This window comes from Cetorhinus maximus, chromosome 35, assembly GCF_964194155.1.
Source record: "Cetorhinus maximus chromosome 35, sCetMax3.hap1.1, whole genome shotgun sequence".
NCBI classification, from domain to species: Eukaryota; Metazoa; Chordata; class Chondrichthyes; order Lamniformes; family Cetorhinidae; genus Cetorhinus; species Cetorhinus maximus.
Genome location: NC_135913.1, coordinates 9,128,760 through 9,150,810, shown reverse-complemented (window position 1 = coordinate 9,150,810; position 22,051 = coordinate 9,128,760). Strand labels below are relative to the sequence as shown.

At 44.1% G+C, this 22,051-nt stretch overlaps 1 protein-coding gene and 2 non-coding genes across 5 annotated transcripts in view; 1 reads left to right on the top strand and 2 right to left on the bottom strand.

Moving 5' to 3' along the window:
* The window catches only part of LOC144672031 (NACHT, LRR and PYD domains-containing protein 3-like), a 705,001-nt gene that overhangs the window by 400,349 nt on the left and 282,601 nt on the right, over positions 1 to 22,051 (bottom strand). The window lies entirely within an intron of this gene.
* trnai-aau (transfer RNA isoleucine (anticodon AAU)) lies at positions 12,286 to 12,359 on the top strand. Its single transcript has one exon. It is a non-coding gene; the product is annotated as a tRNA-Ile (tRNA).
* On the bottom strand, positions 17,601 to 17,672 carry trnad-guc (transfer RNA aspartic acid (anticodon GUC)). The gene has a single exon. It is a non-coding gene; the product is annotated as a tRNA-Asp (tRNA).

Below are 22,051 nucleotides of genomic sequence, written 5' to 3'. Positions count from 1 at the left end.
CATTCCTGAAGGTCTTTATGGAGAAGAACATAAAACTCAGACACGACCTCTCTGGAGAATCGCAGCCTGCATTGCGTCTCACTCATCTGCATGTAATTGAGTCTCTTTCTGTACATCCTTTGCTGTGGAAACTGCCTGAATCTCCGACACCTCATTCTTGCAGTCATTCGGCGTTGAGCTTCCTCTCACCAATGGACCCGTCCACCTGCTACAAGACGTTCTTCATGCTGTTGCTGCTGCCCCTGAGCCTCTTTGACTGGGAGGTGAACTAGTGCCACATCCATGACCAAAGAGGCCATTGTAACGGATTAGCTGACTGTTGCAGGCTTTAGAGAATCTGTGAAGCCCTGTTGCTGGCAGGTCTGTGGCTCGGTATGGCCGCTATTGTCTCCTCGGATTCCACACTACGCCCCGGGCAGAGAATTCGTGCTCCTGCAACAAGCTCAGAATGTTGTGTAGATTCAATTATTTATTGCAAAAAGCAAATCTTCAGTAGAGAAAGAAAAAAATAAGTTGTGCTGATTCGCGACCCATTTCCCATTCCCAAGAGGAAACGAAAGTCCGACCTTGGCAATACACACATGATCTTCGAATGAGGCAGGGCAAGGCCATCTGCAGCCTCGCCCAGTGAAGTCAGCAGCCTTCCAACAGCCATGCTGCAATCTCTGGTCACGAACTGTGTAGGAACAATAGGTAAGTAGAGGGAACACACAGAGCAGGTACAAAGCGAATTCACAAAGATGTATGTGTTGTTGGATTAAGATGAAAATGAAATGGTTTTTGTTGTTGGTTTTTATTACATGATGGCGACCAAAGGGAAGTTCTGATGGGGCAGCTGAGATGCATGTAGCAGTGGATTTTTGCAAAGGGAAGTTGTCCAATGGGAAGTGAAGTGTCATCAGGCACACTCTGGCAGGCTGTTTGGGTCGAAGTCATTCAATAAATATTTTCCTTGCCTCCTCTTCCTGCTCCTGAGGTGTCCTCCGGATTGCTGGTAGTAATGCCTGTGTTCTCATGATGGTGATGATATGGAGCGTGCAGAAAAACACGATGAACTTGAACACCTGCTCCAGCGTGCCCTGGAGGGTTCACTCTGAGCGTTTCAGGAATCAGCAGCGTTGCCTAATCGCACCGATGGCCTGCTCCACGATGTTCCTGAGGGCTCGATTCCTCTCGCTATACATGTGTTAATTTCACATGTTCGTTTGGCGGTGGGGAGTGGTTATGGGATGGGTGCATTGAGCCTTGACTAGAGGGGGTAAGCGTCATCTCCGAGAAGCCATCCTCCTGTTCTTCCTGCAGGCCTGAAAATGGTGAGAATGGCCGACTGCTACAGAATGAAAGCATCATCGCTGATGTCAGGATAGCGGACATTCACCAACATGATGTACTGTGCATAGCCACAAGCCAAAGATACATTATGTCAGTTCACCACCACCTTCTGAAGGGCAACTAACTAGTAGCGCCCATGCACGTGAATGAATATATAATAAAAAAAACGCATGCCTGGTGTGAGAGTTCCTTGAATTCCAATACATCTCCTGGCTGACATGGGGACCAGCAGACCCGCGTAGACCATCGTGATTCCTGCAATTCTGGGGACACCTCTCACCCTGCTTCTCTCTGCTTATGGAGAATATGATATATTCACCTCACCAGCAAAGTTGGTCTCCGTCACCTAGTGGTTGCGTCTCCCAATATAATGGGAAATAATGGATATGTCACCCACTCCTGTCTTTAAAGTTTTGCATACATGGAAGTTCATTGAAACTCTGACCTTAACGGCCACTGACAGCATCGTCCTCGCCATCGTGTGAAGTTCCAGGTCGTGTTAAAGGCGGCGACACAGCTCATTGACCACCTCATTGTCGTAATCAGATATGCCTCACTCTCTGCTCCTTGTTGAGGTGTAGGTTAGTAAAGTGTTCCTGGAAAACCCGGGATGGGCTGTGTAAAGCAGGGCCCACTCCTCCTCCCTCTTTACAGAGCTTTCCCACTCTGCAGATGCTGCTCCATTTCCTGTCCATGTGACACACACAGATGCACTGTAACTACAGTCCCCATACCTCGTCCAGAGTTCGTTCACCAAATCCCCTGTCCTCCTTGGACATACGCAGCTGCCCCCAAAACAACCTCTAGAATACCATCCAAAGCACCTCCACTAAGTTTCCAGTTACTGAATTTAATTAATAAGGAAAACAATAATAAATTCCAGGATTATGGGTAAGGACAGATGAATACAATTAATTGGATAGGGACAGCAGAGCTTTGGATGAGCTCAAATTTATAAAGCTGTGTAAGAGGAATTGTCTGGCCGGGATAAATTTGGAGTAGTCGAGTCTTGATTTGGCCAAGGCACAGATGAAGGCTTTTTCAGCAGCTGGCCTGAGACAGAGGTGCTGATGGTTGATATTGCTGCGTAGCTAGTTTAGAAACGTTTTCTGAGCTTGTGCAGAACTGAGATTATCAATACAGCAGTCTTTGAGTGCTGCTTGAGTGCACTGAAGGCGAATCAGGGATATTGGTGAGAGGGCGAGTTCAGCAAATATTAATTAATTCAGAAAAATAAATTCAATTAGCACAAGAAATATGGCAGAAAGCGTGATGTGTCTCCGTTGCAGCATGTGGGCACTCCTGCGTGCTAATGCGATGGACTGGAGACTTTTTTCAAGAAGGCAGTCAGTTCTTGTCATCACTTGGTCAGTGGTCAAGGACAGGAAGTTGTGACTGGGGGACAGGAAGGTAAGGTAATAGGGAAGATGGGTGGTGGGGCGGGTGGAGGAACCTTCACCCCATGTAATTAAGCAACAAGTTCGATGTTCTCGCAGCTTGTAAGGACAATGGTGAGGGCTGTATTGTGGATGAGCAGGCTAACCATGGCACCATGGTAAAGGAAGCCATCCAAGTGGGGGGAGCTAAAAGGAATGTAGTGCTAGTAGGGGGCTGTATATTCTGGAGGATAGAAACTGTTCTCTGATTGAGAGTCCAGAAGGCTGTGTTGCCTGCCCTGTGCAAGGGCTCTCGATAGCTGCTCAGGGCTGGAGAGAAACTTGTTATGCTGCATGTAGGTACCTTTGACATTAGCAAGAGGTTCTGCATTGGGAGGATGAAAAGCTTGGCTCCAAATTTAAGAAAAGATGCAGAACGTCAAATCTAACTATCTCATGATTATTGCCAAAGCTATGTGCAAACTGGCATATTGTAAATTAGGTTACAGAGATGAATGCGTGGCTTAAAACTGGTGTGGGAGAAGTGATTTCCATTTCGCGGGTCACTAGCAACAGTATTGGGGATTGTGAGGCTGTACGATTTGGACGGGCTTCACATGAAATGTGCTGGGACCAATATGCCAGCGAGCCATATAACTCAGGAAGAAGAACACGTTAAACTACATAAAGGGATGAAGTGGTGATGTAGCGGAAGATTGTCAAAATAAGAGGGAACTGACAAGGCAGTAAGTTTGGTGACGTATTGGAATAGTGGTATTGTCACTGACTAGCTCGCCTGAAACCCAGAGTAATACTCTGGGGGCATGGGCTCAAATTCCACTATGTCAGATGGCGAAGTTTGAAATCAATATTTTAAAAATTCTGGAATTAAACGTCTAATGATGACGATTGCCGATCGTTGTAAAACTCATCTGGTTCACTGATGTCCTTTATGGAAGGAAGTCTGCCGTCCTTACCTGGACTAATCTACATTTGACTCCAGATCCTCAGAAATGTGGTTGACTCTTAAATTCCCTCTGAATAAGAACAAGTGCAATAAATTGTCACATCACATGAATAAATAATAGTGATGACGATTGTAATATAGATATTGTTAATTTTAATGTTAATGTTAAGTATGGCAGCAGGAGGAAGTGAGTGTGAACATAAAATAGGGGGAGGGTTTACAAAAGCAGTTAAAATACTGATTTGAGGACTGTTTATCAGAATCCATAATAAAATAGATGAATTGTCAGCTGGTACAAAAACACCCACTTCTGACCTTATAGGCATTGCAAAGATTGTTTGTAAACAATGGGGTGAAAAGTTATTGGGTGTAGGCGAGAGGTTACATTCGGGTCGGCAATGAAATTGTCGAATGTCTTGAAGGGCCGGGTGACTTACTGTTCCCTGATTTATATGTTCACATATTTGCATGTATTTCTAACATTGAATGCTGAAAGAGGTGATTATACCGACAGTAGATCTATTGGTCGTCATCATTCAAATACCTATGGGCTCTGAAATAGTCCTGCAGATTGGAAGTTGGCAAATGTAACCCAATTATTTAAGATATAAGGTAGAGAGAAAACAGCGAACTACATACTTGTGAGCCTAACATCAGCAGCAGGGAAAATGCTGAAGTCTATTATAAAGGGTGTCATAACAGGGCACTTAGAAAAAGGTATGATTGTGCAGAGTCAGCTTGGACTTATGAAAGGAAAATCATGTTTAACAAAACTGTTGGAGTTTATTTGAGGATATAAAGAGCGGAATAGATATGGTGGCGACTGATGAGTGTGGTCCATTTAAGAAAACTTTTGATAAGGTCACGCACAATAGTTTTGTGAACAAAATTCGAGCACATACTGTTGTGGTGAATATACTGGCCTGGATTTGGAACTGGGTAAAGGGCAGAAAACATAGATATGAGTAAATTGGTGAATTTCAGGTATGGAGGCAATGACTAGTGCGTACCACGAAGATCAGTGATTGGGTCCCAGCTTTCACAATCTAAAACGACGGTTTGGATGTAATATTTACAAGTTTGCTGATGCCATAAAATTTGGTGGACCTGTGAGTTGTGACGAGGAGGCAAAGGAACATCAACTGGATTTGGAGAGTCTAATCGAATAGCCAAAAAAAAAAACCAGATGAAACACAAAGTGGAGAAATGTGCGATTACACTTTGGTTGGAAAAAAACCAGAAATGTAGACTATTTCTTTAATAGCGAGAGGTTGAATTTCAAAGGGAGAAAGGGTGCAACGTGCGGCATGCACATACCATAAGCAATGATGAAGGCTCATGGCATGTTTGCATTCATTTCAAGAGGAATTGAGTGTAGACGTAAAAATGTCTTACTGCAATTATATCTCGCGTTTGTGAGACGGTACCTGTGTGCAGTTATGGTCTCTCTGCCTAAGGAGAGATATATTTGTCATGGAGGGAGTGCAACGACATTTCACCAAAATAATTCCTGGGATGGAGATATTGCCTTATGAGGAAAGATCAAATAAAATAGAAATTTATTCCCTGGCTCGACGGGGTAGATGTAGAAAGGACGTTCCCCATGCCTGGGTGTTAAACAGCAAGGGGTACAGTCTCAGAAATTGGGGCAGGCCATTTAGGAATATGAGGAGGATTTATTTTTTCACTCAGAGTGTGATGAATCTTTGGAATTACCTTCCTCACAGGACTTTGGAGGCTCAGTTGTTGAAACTGTTCAAAGCTGACATCAATGGATTTCTACATATTAAAATCATCAAGGGATACGGGGGTAGTGCAGGGAAATGGTGTTGAAGTCAAGGGTCAGCCATTATTTTATTGAATGGTGGACTAGCCTTGAATGGCATAATGGTCTATTCATGCTCCTGTTTCTTAAATTCTTACATCATAGAGGTGGTCGTGGGCACAATTGGGGATTGAAAGAATATAAGGTGGTAAATCAGCTCAGGGCCAAATGGATCATGGAGCTTGTGAACAGCCTCAGATACCAGCCAGAGATGGAAATTGAGCTGGTTGACAGGAGATGGACTTAGTGAATGGAACTGAAGTGAATGGCTTCAGTCTCTCCAAATTTTAAAAGACATGAATAGCAATAGAGTTAGGCATGACTTACAGAATAATGAACTGGACAGAGGGATTACCAGGGACACCAACAATTGCCAGTGTGGGATAGCAACCTGCTTGAATAACCAAAATTACGAATTGCACCCGCCATGTTAGAGGTATCCAATCTGGTTAAAGCATGTAAAGACGATAGGAATAACTCCTGTCCAATGCAGGAACATTCCAATCTATTGTTCTCAGATTCTGATCCATTGTTGGAACACACCAATCTACTGTTTACAGGTTCTGATCCATTTTTGCAACATTCCAGTCTATTGTTCGCATGTTGGGATGCACTGTTGTGACACTCCAATTTAGTGTCCTCAGATTCTGATACATTTTTGGAATATTCCAAACTATAATTCTCAGATTATGATCTACTGTTGGAACATTTCAATCGATGGTTCTCAGATTCTGATCTCTCCTCTCCCTCTCCCTGGAGCCACTCTTCCCTTTTACTGTGGGAGGCGATGCTGACCCAATGAGATCACACTTTGAACACAGCCCCCTAACAATTGAAGAGGGAAGACCTACATTGTCACAATTAGGACCCGTGGAGACGGACATTGCTTACAGTCACAGAACAAACAGGTTCAATTAACCTCTTTCAATCCAACACGTTTTACATTAAAAAAAATGGAACATTTATCCGATCTCGATGGGATGTAAAAGGGTCCGTGAAGTAACGAATGGTGGTAATAGGGTAGGAAGTGTACATAATTTTCCAGTCCTCCTTTGATATGGGAGTGGTGTCAGAGGACTGGAGGTTTGTAAATGTTCCGCCATGTTTATAATGGGTTAAAGGGATAAACCCTGGAACTACAAAGCAGTCAGATGAATGTTCTAAAAACACTGAGGAAAGTTTTGAATTATATATTCTGGGAAGAAAATACTTGAGGCCTTAATCAAGGATAACTCTCAACTTTCTTCGTGAGGAAAAGGTGTTTTCAAATGGCCTTAATCTCAGAACATTTGATGGAAAATCAAATGTGATGAACTGAATGGAGTTTTTTTTTGTCTCAGGACCAAGAAGGCTCCTGAGAGAATGAGATTGATAAAATGTGCATGAACACAGTGCGATCAATTCACTTTAAATTATGTTGTTACATAAATCGAACCCCATGGATTAAAGGGGCAGTAACAAGTGTGGATATGTCGTTGGCTAAGAGACAGAAAGCAGAGAAAAGTGGCAAAAGGTTGTTATTCTGACTGGAGGAGAGTTTAACGTGATATTCCCCAGTGATCGAAATTAGGGTATTGCTCTTTATGATACACGAACTAACATAGACATTTATGTTATGAACAGAAATTGCAGGCAACAGAAGTTTGTAAACGTAAACAGTGAGGATGTTAGTATTAAACTTAAAAATAAAATGTCTTAGTAAAATAATGCAGGATCTGGCCAAGGTAGGCTGGGAACAGCCGCTTGTGTGTAAATCTACAGAAGAGCAGTGGGGGGCGTTAAAAAAAGGAAATGGGGAGGGTACAGGCTCAATATGTTCCCTCTACAGTGATAGGAAGGAGCCACAAGCCCAGAGAACCATGGATGGCCAGAGATTTTCAGGATATGATGAGATGTAAAGGAGAGGCTGTTAGCAGGTACAAGGGGAGCAAATCAGCGGAATAATTAGTGGAGTACAGAAAGTGCAGGGTTGAAGCTTAATGAAGCAATTAGGAGAGCAAAGAGGCGGTATGAGAAAGCTCTGGCTGGTAAAAGTGGAAACCCCAAGATATTCTATAATATATCAATGGGAAGAGGATAACCAGGGAAAGAGTAGCGCCCATTAGGGAGCAAAGGGCCAATCTATGGGTGGAGCCAGAGGGCATCGGTAGAGTTTTGAACGAATACTGCACATCCGATTTCACCCAAGAGAATGAGGATGAATGTATGGAGCTCTGGGAGAGAGACTGCGAGGTTCTTAAGCTTTTAGATTTCAGCCAAAGAGGATCTACAATTTACAAGGATACAGTAAACAGAATATGATATTACACCAACTGCTAACTTTAAAAAAATGTTTGTAAACATTTCTATTAATTATGCAGATGAAAAAAAAATAATCGTGAGAGTAAACATTGACCCTTTGGACTCAGAGAGACGTGGAATTATAATGGGGAATGGGGATTTGGCTCAAAAGCGATTCGGAATAAACCTGAAACCAAATATCAAGTGAATATATTGAACTTGTGTAAATCTGTACCAGAAAAGAAACATTTCTGGACACATTAATGGGGGTAAGTTGCAAGCAATCTCCTAGACCTTTCCACTTGCAACATGGAGTTTGACAGAAGAGATAGCTGCAATGAAAGCAGATGTATTGGATTCGACCTTTCAGAATTAATTAGAATCCAGAGCAGTTCCCAAGGATTGGAAGGTAACAAACCCAGATGTTTAGGAAGGGGATAAGAAAGAAAACGGGGAACTGTTAGCTTCAAAATCACTGCCAGGCAAAATGAGATTTTCCTTTCTTTTCGGGTTGTGCTAATAGAACACTTGGAAAATCATAATGTTATTCAATAAACTCAACACAAGATTGTGAAGGGGAATTTGATTACGGCGATCTTATCAGCGTTTCTGAGGATGTAATTATGAGGAGGATAAAGGGAACACAATTGAATTAACTAAGTTTGGATTTTCAGAAAGCATCCATTAAAGTATCGTTAGAGGTTCTTACACAAACTTAGGAATTATGGGATTTGACGTCAATACTAGCATGGAAAATGAATTGGCTAATGGACAGACAACGGAGAGTAGGAAGAAAAGTGACATTTTCACCTTGGCAGGCTGTAATTAGTGGGCTGCCGGATGGATGAATACTTCGGTCTCAGCTATGTACATTCGATATTAATGGCTGAGATGATGGAACTTAGTTCGAAGTGTAGGATAAAGATGTTTCCCACAGCAAGATTTCATGTGAGACTGGAAAACAGCACCACCACAGTGTGATCTAAAGAGTCACATAACAGTAGACCTGGGATAGACAGGTTCGGGCATCGGAAAGACGTGAACTAGAGGCTCGTGTAGAAAACTGCATGGAAATAGCTCTTAGTCTGGGCTATACTGGTGCCTATGTATATTGCCGTGTGTTACCAATAAACAGTGACTGTTCAACAGTTGAACTTTCTTCGTAAGACCAATGGACAAAACCCTTATAACTTGGGAGCAACTAATGACCGAACCCAGAACTCAAGACAAGCTGGGAAAAGACCCCAAAATCTGAGAAACTAAAGGAACCACATCCTGACCTGACTAATTCACCAGAACTGAAGAGCACAAGTGGAGATCGCCTAAGAAGAAACCCCATTGCAGAATTGGAGGCTCAAGGGCAGAAGAGAAATCCACTGTGTAGCTGAAGGACTCCAGCAGAGCCCGTCGCGGGCATTGTGGATCCCCATCCAATACAGAGTCAGATAACCGAGGCAGATCGCAAGGGCGAGCAAGCTAAATAATATTTAAAAATCGGTACAAAGGCTGAACGGGTCTTTAAAAGTATTGAGGGCATTAATCAGGCAGAACAGTCCATTTCTTCAATCACCGCCCCCAGCCCAAGTCCAGAGTCGGCGGCCTAGAACCGTTGAAATAAAAACGTTTGACGCCTCAGTGAAAGCCGGAAATCACCTTTGATGAATTGAAGACTTTACTCTGGGAAATTCGCGAGAAGACCCAATTCGATTGAAAGACTTGCTGCAAAGAAAATAGATCACTTTGAGGTCGGGTCCGACATCGCCGCTGGAGCCCGCCAAAACCCAAAATACGCGGGGTGAAGTGAACTAAACGGTTTCTGCAGAGTCATCTTTAAAAGTGCAACAGCAAGTAAATCTGAACTCCCCTCTGCTGAAGGAAAAACAGCCATGGATAATAAAGCAGAGCTAACAGGTCGATCTTTGCTGATCCAAGGGGCAAATCAGGCGCAGAATTGGTGGCGTTGGCGGGCATTTTTCAAAGATATACGATAGCTTTAGGGTTAGGTAAGGGGACAGAGGCTGAACAACTGAAAACACTTTTGTAATCAGAAGGTCCGATAACCGATGACGTCATTGTGAGCCAAGGAATAAATGAATCTCCGGGTAAATTTGAAGCTGTTCTGAAATCTTTCGATACCTATTTTAATTTAAGAAGGAATAAAATTTTAGTCCGAGGAAAGTTCAACAACAAGTCCAACAACCTGGAGAGCCCATTGGCCTCCTGGACCTGGTGGTGTCCGATAACGGCCCGCAATTCACTAGTGAAGTCTTCACTCAATTCACCATCCATTACGGATTTCAGCAACTTAACCGCTCCCCAAATTTTCCACAATCAAATGGTGAGGCGGAAAGAGGCGGCCCACCGTTAAACCCCCTTTTGAGATATAGAAAATACGTCCCATAGACGCTTTGAACATTGAGATCGAACTTGCCTCAGTGCAACAGGCAGGAGCTGAGCAATGTCCCGCATAATCTGAGTAGAACTTATTTCTCCTAGTTTCTGTTACCGAGCTGAAACTGTTTACATTTCGGCATATTGTATTCCACCTACCCTGTTCTTTCCCACACACTCTGCCCATCCATATCCCTCTGCAAATTTTCTGCGTTATCTCCAACACACACTTTCCCTCCATTTTTCATCGTCAGTAAACTTGGATAATTTGTGTTGTAAGAGTTCTGTTCAGTAGGTCTCACAAAGATGTTCAGAGGCTTGTAATGTTGAACAATAACTGTTTGTTGGCAATACATAACTCTGTATGTGTGCTTACGTGCCTGTGTGTTTTTGTGTGGTTGTGTACAAACTATAGGCCAGACTAAGAGCTATCTTCATGCTGACATCTACTCAAGTCTCCTGACCATGCCTGTCCCATGCCCTAACCTGTCTATCTTAGGTATACTGTCATGTCACTCTTTCTATCACGCTGTGGGCAGTGCTGTTCTCCAATCTCACATTAACTCTTGCTATGCCGAACATACTCGCAGTACCGTTCCCTCCACTCTTAACCCAACATAATTGCAGTAAAATATTATTTTACAGCTACCCTTTCTCCTTTTTCAAGCCCATAATTTTATAAATCCAGACAGTCTGGAGGCCTGACAATTCTACCAGATCTTGTTCTGGTCACATCTGGAGAGTTGTAGGCCCAGTTGTTTTGGGCAAGCTTTATTGCTTTGGAGTTGAAAAATCAGAGTATCCTTTCTTTCTGGCACATTTTTTAATTGATTCATGGGATTTGGCAGGCGGCTGGCTAGGCCGGTGTTTATTACCCATCACCAATTTCCCTTGATAAGGTGGTGCTGAGTTGCTTTATTGAACCGCTGCAATGGATGTGATGTAGGTCCACCCACTTGACTGTGTCTACCTGATTAACTTAAAAGTATGACAGGAGGTTCTACTCAACAGATGAGGAGGAGAATCCTGTTCCGGCGGATTGTACCTTCTGGAGTATATAACAGGTATGATCTTGCTCGATCTTCACCTCCCCAGTCTATGATGCCCGCTCTTTCAAGGTGCCTGGTCCAAACCTTGTCACTTCTGTTTAACTGGAGCAGGTTCTTGGTGCAGTACCTCCTACTGTAGGCAGAACAGTGCATTCTCGGTCCTGAACTTCCTTCTGATCCCTGACTGGCAATACCGTCCCCGTCTAATTTCAACCAATCTCGAACGCTTCGTTATGAAGACAGCCAGAAGAGGGTAAACCCGAGGCAAAACAAGATTGAGCTCCCCCCACAATGTTGTTCTGAGGCTTGTGAAGCGGCGCTGCTGTGTGACTATTAATCAGGTAAATACATCAATCACATGGCAGTTGCCCTGTTACTTACCGCTTTCCCAACTTGCTCTGATCGCCTCAAGTCATCGATTGAGGGCCAGGCGGAAATATATTTCAGTTCCCTGACATTGCAGCTCCCGCGAATGATAGCACCAAATATAAATTTCAACAGGCACTCGGTAATTTCTCGTTGAAGCTCCCGTCGTGAGTTTGCCCGATTGTGAGCAGTTTCCTCCTAATTCGCCATGAAATCCACACGCTGCAATTCCAACATCCTTGAGATAGAGCAACATTTCCACACTATTTTTACTTCAGTGTTTGAAGTGTTTATATATTTTATATAATTTAGCATCGTTCCGAAGGCAATTTTGAATGAGCAACTTGCACTGGTCATGCGCGACATGCCCACACCCCATGAAATAAATAGAAAAGAGATTGCATGAGATATCAGCCTATTGACGAGAGATTTTGCAACTTAAGGTTTGCTTTGGACTGATTATTTTCATCATTGACAAGAAGGAGAACGTATCTGTTGCTGAACAGCTTTGTGAAGATCGGATCATTCAGCAGCTCTGGGAGAAACAGACACTCACAGCTCGCTGGTAACCTGAACTTTCAACTGGGCAAATACGAGATTTCCAGCCTGTGCGCGATCAATCAGCGAGGAAGATTGCGGAATCCTCCACTCACTGCCCGTTAAATTTAAAAACCAGATACTAGGGAAACGGCACCAGGTGACCGGTTAGCTCAGATGGTTAGAGCGTGGTGCTAATAACGCCAAGGTCGCGGGTTCGATCCCCGTACGGGCCAACGTATTTTACTCGACTTAGAAGTAATTAAATCCCGGACCCGGTTCAGTTGTTATTCCTCCGCTGTCACATGGAAAAAGCGTTTCGAAAAGTTCTTCTGCAGCGTTGCAGGCTGTGTTTTTTTCCATCCATGCTTCTTGCTTCTTGAACATTTCTGCCTCTAGTTCTGACAAATCCGTCCTTTTAACAATTCTGTGCCACAAATTTGTTGGCGACAAGACAACAAAGCTTTGCTACTGTACAACGGAACACTTGCAAACGACGCTCTGCTCAGCATCTTCGGGGCAAATATATCCTTACAGCTCCCGGGTAACCTGAAGCTTTGACTGGGCAAAAACGAGAGTTCCAGCCTGTGCGGGATCAGTCAGGGAAGGAAGAATGCTGAATTCTCCACTCACTGTTAGACTGAATTTGAAAAGCATTTGATCAAACTAGGAAACGTGCAGCTTGGCGACCAGTTAGCTCCGAGATAAAGGCAAAATATTGCGGATGCTGGGAATCTGAAACAGAAACAAAACATGCTGGAAAAACCTCTTCAGAGTCATACGGACTCGAAATGTTACCTCTGTCTTTCCCTCCACAGATGTTGTCAGACCTGCTGAGTTTTCCCAGCGCTTTCTGTTTTTGATCAGTTAGCTCCAATTGTTAGAGGATGGTGCTAATAGCGTTAAAGCTCACGGGTTCGATCCCCATTGAACAACGAGACATGGGCGATGTGTGGTAATTCTGTCCCTATTCCAGTTTAGTTGCAGTCCTTCTACTGTTCCATTGTTCGAGGTTCTGTTGTAATTCCTATACTGTCACATCGGAATAGGATTTCGAATAGGACCGTGTTCTCCTGCGGCATCGCAGGTTGAGCCTTTTTCTCTTCCACACTTCTTGCCTTTGGAAAATTTCTGCCTCTTGTCCTGACAAATCCGTCCTTCTTTTCACACTTCTGTGCAATAAACCTGTCAACATCATGGCAACAAATATTTTCTTCTGTACAGCGGAACACTTGCAGACGAGCAGTGACATCTCTGTTAACTGTGCCCATGCCTGCCGTTCGCTGCAATGCTGCAGGCAAATTCACTCGAGACAACTTGCAAGCGACAGTGCAACCAATCATACTAGCCTACCATAAAGTGATTGTATTGAAGCTATCAACAGTCCTCTACACGACAACAATAACTCGCTTCACAACAATTTCACGCAAATACTGCATCTGTCAGCAAAGTCTATCCATTATCAAATTTCTCAGCAGTCAGTCAGCTGCTGGCGAGGCCAAAAAAACATTTGCTGCTTCGAGATGTCTTTCAAAAAAGCAGCACAATATACTCCTAATGTGTTGCTAATTATTCTCCAACATGCCCGGAACGATTTAAAATACTGAACCGCGCAACGTCTACTTCATTGCTGAGCTACTTGTAAGCGACGGATAAACTAGGTCGCTGAGAAACCAATGTTTTCCCGTCTAACTTGCCGTAATTCCAATCTCAGATTCAGACAATTTAGCCACGAAATCACCCAGCAGAGGGTAAACTCAATGCAAAATAACTGTGAGCTCTCCCCACGGTTTAGTAGTTTTGCTGTATGACTGTTACTGGGATAGATTTATAAATCACCGAGGGCAGTCGGCCTGTTATTTGTTCTCTCATTTACTGGTTCCACAATTTGCTCCAATCGCCTAAAGCCGCTGATTGAGAGCCAGGTGGAAATATCTTTCAGTTTCCTGCACTTGCAACTTCCCCGGCTTTTACTGCCAAATTTAAAATGCAACAGGCACTCGGCCATTTCTCGCTAAAGAACCCCTCATAATTTGTAAACACTGTGATCGTTTTAATTCTCATTCGCAATTCAGTTCCAATTCCAAGCTTCACTTGCATCATCCTGAGGACAGTGCAACATCTCAAAACTAATTTTACTTCAATGATTGAAGTGCTTTCACTTTGTAAATTTAGCAATCCTTCTCAAGGCAATTTCGGATGAGCAACTTATGCTGGTCGTGGAGGCACATCCATATCGCATGTAATAAATAGAAAAAGAGAGATTGGATAAGATATCAGCCTGTTGAGGGCGAGAAGTTTTTCAGCTTGAGGTTTGCTTTCGGCGGAATATTTTGAACATTCAGAAGGGGAGCGCTGATGTTGCTGAACAGCTTTGTGAAGATCGGGACAATGAGGCAGCTCTGGGGAAACTCATTCCCTTCCAGCTCGCTGGTAACCTGAAGCTTTGAATTTACAAATACGATAGTTCCAACGTTCCGGCTGGTGCGCGGTCAGTCAGCAAGGACTGAGTGTCGATGGTCCTTGGGTCGTTCTTCGGTACCATTCCAGACACAGAATCCGAGTGACCCCCGCCCCCTGCTGCCTTGATACTGTCTCAAAGAAGTGTACTGGAAGGATATTGAGCGTGTATTGTTTTCATCTTGTGAATAAGTGTCTGCATGAATGATAAGAAAGAATCAAGGTTCATAATTCTCAGTCGAGCACATCTGAACATTCCCCCTACATACTGTGATATTTTTCTAGCTGTCGCTATCACTGACCTCGTTTCCCTCTTTCTTACGGCGAACCTATTGACAATCATGATTATCGCCAGAAGAAACTGCGGCCTTTCCAAATGTATCTCTGTCTATATGGTGTCTGGAAACAGCAGATCTACTGTTCATGTTCTTCATATATTAGAATAGCAAACTTTCAGCAAAGTCTTTACACATTCATTCCTCTCCAACACTGTCATTGTTATGGCTGTACCAAACTTTAAGTTGAGCAGGCACTCCGTCATTTCGCGTTGAAACACCCGTCATAAGTTAGCACTGAAGTGGCTGCCTTACTTCTCATTCGCAAATTAGCTCCATTTCCAATCTTCAATTGTCACTGTCACTGTCAGCGATCTATGGCCAGAATTTTAAAGCAAAGTATGTCACTGTGAAAACTGCTACAGTGAGCATAACAGCGGTCTCTGTGCTGATCTATTGGGAGAATATGCCATTCTGATTTGCTTAGGAACACAAATGTTCATTTCTCAGCAACTGAACAAATTTGCAAAAACGGGTGATCAACAAACTGATCATTAACAATGTTCACTAGGGTTCCCGCCCTGGCGCGGATTTTGTTTCCATCGTCTTCCAGTTTAGCGGACTTTTCTCATGTTTTCAGGTGAAGTTCCAGGCAGCAGAATTTTGGATGAGCACAGGTATGTGTGGGGTGGAAGATGGGAGGCCGGCCAAGGGAACACTGGAATATTCAAGCCTAGAGTGAACAAAGGTATGGATGAGGGTTTCAGCAGCAGATGAGCTGAGGCAGGGCCGCAATTGGCCGATGTTTAGGATGTTCAAGTACTGAGTGTTCAATCTGATAACAGCCTGCCAGTCTGTCTAATATCATGTAGTTATATCAGAGTCATTAGGGGTAAAATGGATACAGCGTCAGCCATTATTGTTCAATATTAGGATTGTTACTGTGTCTGTATCTCTGGAACATTATGTCACTGCGGGACTTTTGACATTTCACTGTAATCGGAAGCTGAACAAAATGTCCCAGACTGTGGCCAAGGACTGAGACCCTTTAAAGCTGACATTTGCCCCATTAAGTGGCCCAATTTGGATCATTCCCTGCAGGATATTTGCTGTTCATGAACCATTAATATCAATTATTCCTGGCACTGGGTTCACTGAGAGGGATGAAGAGTCAGTGAACAAAGCGGAGTGTCACAGCTGTTCTATTCCTGACTCTCCCCCTCCCGGTAGTTTATTGAGGATCCGGTCTCCCAGGAAATGTGTTTTCCCCAATTCCGCCCGATTCCCGTCTTTTAACACTGAGAGAGGTGACAGCTGTCAGTAACTCCAGTATCGGGATCCTGGTGAGTTCATTGTGGTTCAGTGTTTAGACAACACAATAACAAACAATGTTCACAGAAAATATGATAACTCAGATTCAGGAGGGGATCAGACACGGGGGCAATGGGCGCTCTCTACCTTCTGATTCAGGTTCCTGAACGTTACGGAAAAAGACATGATATTTGTTGCATTGTTGATGTTGTGGTCGGAGGGCCTATTAGATGAGGCGTTTTACTTCCCTGTGTCGTGCAAGGTTATCAGAAGATTGTAGGTTGCAGTCCTGCAATTTGTTCTATGATCATTTGACGCAGATGAATTGTCGTGTACAGAAGTTCTCGCACACTTTGTGTGTAGAATTCTTTTTTCTAATTCCCTCGGTAAAAACTCTGGCTTTAACTCTTTGACGGTGGCACTGGGTCCGAGATTCCCAGTCAGCGGGAATAGTTGTGAGCTGATCTCACTTTTTCAAGGTTACAAAAAATGTATCGAATCCCTCCTGCAATGATGATGAAAGATCTCGGTAAAGGAACAGTCAGTGGGTTAAATGTAGGGACTGAGCGGTGGCTTGGTGTCGGGAATTGAAGAGGGTTAGGAGGGAGTTCAAGAAACAAACAGATTTACAGAGGAAGAAAACTGAAAGATTGGCGACGAGGAAGAGAGAGGAATATGAATGGCCTTCACCATCTTTCAAATTTTAGTCAATGAAAGATCAAAAGAGAAAATAACATCTGTGCCAAGGAGCTGCTGATAGTGCAGAGACCAGAAAATAGAGCTGGAATTAGGAGAATCATCGTGTTCACTGAAGGAGAGGCAATGGGATAAGAAAGGAAATGTTACGAGGGGCGGGGATGAATGCCAGGATCCTGAAATGCTGCCGTCCAAAAGCAATGGAAATAAAGGGAAAAATACGTTTAATAAATTAATAAAATGGTGGCAGATGTTATAATGTAAGTTGCTCTGTCATGTTACACTCACTGTTTACAAGATACTCGTTTACTGTCAGATTACCAAGATGCGCGTTTACTGACAGATTGCTAATGAATTCTGCCTCGTTAGTCTTTACTATTTACTAAATCGACTGTGGCCGGTTCCTCTCGGTTTTAAAATACCTTCTTTTATAAAGCTGTCCTGGGTTCAATCTGTCAATTCCCTGATTTCACTGAAATTCCGATTCAGCCCAGTTTTAGTGAAAGAGCCAGCGTTGGTTGTTCGGACACATAGGGAACGGTCGACTGACTGTTGGTGCGAAGGGCCTTTCCTCTCAAGGAACTTTAATATTCCGGGATCTCTAAAAACAACCGCTATTCCTGAATCTCCCTGTCGTTGAGACCAACTCTTTATCTGCACTCTCTCCGGCATATCAAACAATGCCCAAGACATTTCGTGTGCTTCCTCTTAATAAAGATCATAGGACTACGCTGACTCCCCGTCGGAGAATTGAACCCCGGTCTCCCGCGTGACAGGCGGGGATACTAACCACTATACTAACGAGGAACTGCTGAATTTTGGCACAGAGTTGGGAAACTTGAGGTTAACGTCACTCAGTAACAAATGAAAATGCTGAAGTGGCAAAATGTGGGACTGGAGGGGGCTTCCATCAGTTGTTTCCGAGACTTCTGATTGAAGTCGCTGTTGTTCAATTGCTGTCAGGAACTTATGATGCTTAATAGCCCACAAATTGATAGATTTGTAGAATGAAAGAAATTGAATTATCCTCCGATCAGCACGTTCATATCGTGAAGGATTCCTCTTTTGTGTAATGTCTCGGTTTAGCAATGGGAAAATCTGACGGCCAGTGAGATCCGCGGATGTAACACACACCAAACTTCCAGGGAAGTTGCCAATATGGGGAGTTGTCAGTAAATACACGGCACACGCCTGTGCTCAATAATGCGCACGACTGACGAAAAAATGTAAATCCTGTACCTGCAGTGAAAGTCTAAGAGAGTTCAGAGACAATGAAAATGTCATTAATTCAGGTTATCTGTTTTGTCGCAAATCCTGGCAAAATAACACTGCTTCTGACCCCATTTTGGGACTTTTAATAATGATAGGGATTTATTTTTCCTCTTGAAACATTTCCCGACTAGGAACCCAATGAGGGGAAAAAAAATACCCAAATGTTAAAATGAAAGCTGAATATATTTATGTTCACCCTGCAGTGACGGGGGAATCCCCCCGCCCCCTCTCATTATTGGGTCCAGCCTCCTGCTGGGCCGCCGTCTTGCATTTGTGCAGCAGCTGTTTATTATTCGGTTCAGCTCTGTCTCTCCCGTCACTGGCTCTCCATCCTGTCGATGGTGCTGTCTCATGAACTCCGAGAAGGTAACGCATTCACTTATTAAAATCACAAGACAGAGGCTCTTTGAGTGAAACATTTGGACCCAGACCGGGTGTTTAGTTCACCACCCAGCAGCTCCTGGGAATTACATGCAATGCATTCAATTGCTTTATAAATGCCTGGTTACTGGTTGATATATGCACTCACCCTTGACTGTCTCAATGACCTTCAAGGGTAAAGGCTTCCTCCCGTCTGCTGTAGAAGCTGCGCCCCTGCAGCTTGACTTGTGCAGGACATCACTAGTGAAGAGTGCATGCACCAGGCGGCTTATAACCAGGTTTCTCTTTTCTAAATTTTTCAGAGTCTCCAATTGTTCCGGTGCTACAAAACACATTTGACGATGCTGCAGTTCCACCTTCTCGAGACCATGGTTCTGAAAGTTAGGGAATTAATTTGAGACCCTGATAGTCCGATGGCTGCAAATGTGTGTCGCAGCTAAAATACGATGGGATGTGAAAACTAGACAATGTGATTTCATTTCCTGAGTGAATTGTACTTGCCTCAAATCTCCTTTCCCAAACCCATTCTTCAATCCTGCCTCCAGCAGGTATCCTTTGTGTGAAAATGGATTCTTGAGGGCCCTGCAACTTTGTAATTTCGGCATTCATGTGTGGTTGATTGGCAGTTACCCCCTGAGGTCTGCATAATGCTGGGAATAACTGCTGGTCTGTTTGCAAAATATTTTTAAAAATGTTTCAGTGATGGACATTGAACCATCATAAAGAGCGAGTCAAAGCCTGATCGCTGCGATTTCTCATTTAAATTCCCAACCCGGAGACAAGAATAACTCAAAGCTTCGAGGCTGAACTAGGCAAGCCACTATATGCCTTACAGAGCGGTAGAAGAAGGACTTTCTTCATTCTCTCCAATGTAACATCCCTGACAAGGCCGGCATCCCCATCCCTTGAGAATGGTTAAGAGACAACCACATTTCTGCAGGCCAGACTGGGTAAGGACAGCAGATTTCCATCCCTAAAGGATGTTTATGAACCTGATGTTTTTTTTTTACAACAACCGATGATAGTCTAATGTGAGTCAGCATTATTTAAATTAGTTTTATATCCCAGAATTTCTCAACTGTTTTGAAATTCGATTAGCTGCCGTACTTGGATTTGAACCTGTATCCCCTGAGCATTAGCCTCTCTGGATTACTAATCCAGTGATATGACCAGAGGAAAGGGCCAATTCATTGATGTAGCCCCCATTCTCTCTGATCCATTGCTTGTGAGCATATTCTCGAGAAAGTCGAGTGTGAGAACATGATGTGACCTCTCAGTTTGACCTAAGTTCACATAATGGAGGGAGGGTTCCACAAACACTCACCCACTTTTCATCTTCAGACCTGCTGTCAATTGCCACTGTCCTTCCCCTCCAAGGGACCAAAAATGTCCCGCATGAGCTTTCACAGCTTCAATGGAAAGAGGAAACTCGCAGAATACTTTATCTTGCTCCCCAGACAAATCCAAGGGCTATAAATTCAGAAGCCGTGGAGGGGGCGGAGGGGCGGGGATCGCGTGGGGACGATCCACGTGAATTTCGCTACATTCAATGTCAGAATCTCAATTCACACAAATCTGTTTTCAGGCGCCTCAAACAATTCATCATAATGTGCGGGGACCCGGCAATCACACTGTACAGGAAGCTGCTGATTTGTGGGAGGCAGCATGGGACAGGGAATTCTTACCCAGCTTGTCACACAGAGGACATGCTCGTACCTTGGTCCAGCTGTTCAACTGGGCCCGCGGTCTATCGTTCTCTATACGCCGGATAACATTCTCCTACCTCAGGGCTTCCATTTCAGCCATTCGGACTCGGTAGCTGAACTCTAGTATGTATGGAGGTGGATAAAGTTGTGTTCGAACTGCGATGCTGGACCGTGCATGTGCATTACCCACCCATGTAAGTTCAGCTGTTACCAAGTGAAGTCCAGCAGAATGTGGCTGTGAATGCAGCTGGTATGGGGCTCTGTGTCTCATTGGCCTGATGTGGCTGTTTTCATTCTGACTGGGGGCTAAACGTTGAGTCTCAGCCTCCTGCTGCCTTGCCCCCTTCCCTCTGGCTGCCTCACTCGGCTCCTTTCCGCTGTCACTGTACAGAGTGTCGGTTTTCACCAATGCTGACCACCGCTCGGTGCCGCTGGTGGAGGTTGACACGGTCCTGGCTGTTGGTGGTTCCTCCTCCTCCTCCTCATCCTCCAGCTTGGCCATTATCCCTGCAAAGAGCAGTCGGCTCGTCTACAACCCAGGCCCGGGTGAATGACACTGTTTTCCATTTTTCTGTGGAGGGCCACCCCCATTGCCATGGAGTCCAGCAGCAGGAGACTGCACACGGCCCTTGATCTTCACTTTTTCCACCTTCTGTGCACTCGCTCCTGCAGCCCGGTCAGCAGCAGCGCCCAGCTGCAGGTCAGCAGTGTGCTGGGCGGCCTTCAGCTCCTTCTTTAACTCTGCAAAAGTAATATTTGAATGTCTCCGAAATCAGTCAATTCACAATGAATAGGATTGAATAAAAGGGTTCTTTGTTTATTGCAGCTATTAGTATCTGCCTCAGTAACAGTGCAATGATCATTGCTTGTGCTGCGCTCTGCAGACAAGAACATAAATCATGTACCTGAGTTCACTATTGCAGGTGGTCAAGTTGATCCTGTGAGTGGAGATAGCTCATACCAAACAGATAGCCTGGAAGTCCAGCGGCTGCAAAGCGCCCAGGAAGCAGCTGGCCACCAAGGCAGCCCGGAAATGTGCCCTCTCCACTGGCGGAGTGAAGAAATCTCATCACTACAGGCCGGGTACAGTCGCGGTCCGAGATCTCTGCCGATGCCAGAATTCTACAGAGTTGCTTATCTGCAAACTGTCCTTCCCGCGTCTGGTGAGGGAAATTGCCCAGGGCTTCGAAACTGACCTGAGGTTTCAGAGTGCGGCAATTGGACCATTGCAGGAAGCCAGAGAGGTCTACTTGGTTGGCCTGTTTGAGGACTTCAACCTGTGTGCCATCCATGGCAAAAGAGTGACCGTAATGCCCAAAGACACCCAGCTGGTACGACGGAACCGGAAGCAGCGTGCTTAAACTCTTTGCTTCAATACATTGCCTCCAGACTATTTTGAAGTGACATTGGAACATTTTCTAAAACATTATTGGACCGTAGGTTTGGCTTCTTGTGGAGGCTGGGCCTTTATTTTGTATTTTTGTTAGTTTTGAGTATTGATCGTGACTTAATGTGGAAATAGCGAAAGATTTTGTAAACATTCCTTCGAACTCTTGACTCAGGTTGCAAAATAAACATTAGTATCTTTAAAAAAATGAAATGGTCGAGTTTGACCTATACACGCACATCTAAACGGAAGCATTGAAGAAACGATTGTGCAGACTGATGTTTTGAACGGTTTTCTGGCTAGTTTTACACTCTACATTGTTTTCCATGACCCCAGGCCTATTCAATAATCTATTTTTTCCCTGTCAAATGCGCTCAACGCCACTGTGGCCTTCCCTATGTTACAGGAGGAGAAAATAAAGAACAAATCTTACCGCTTAT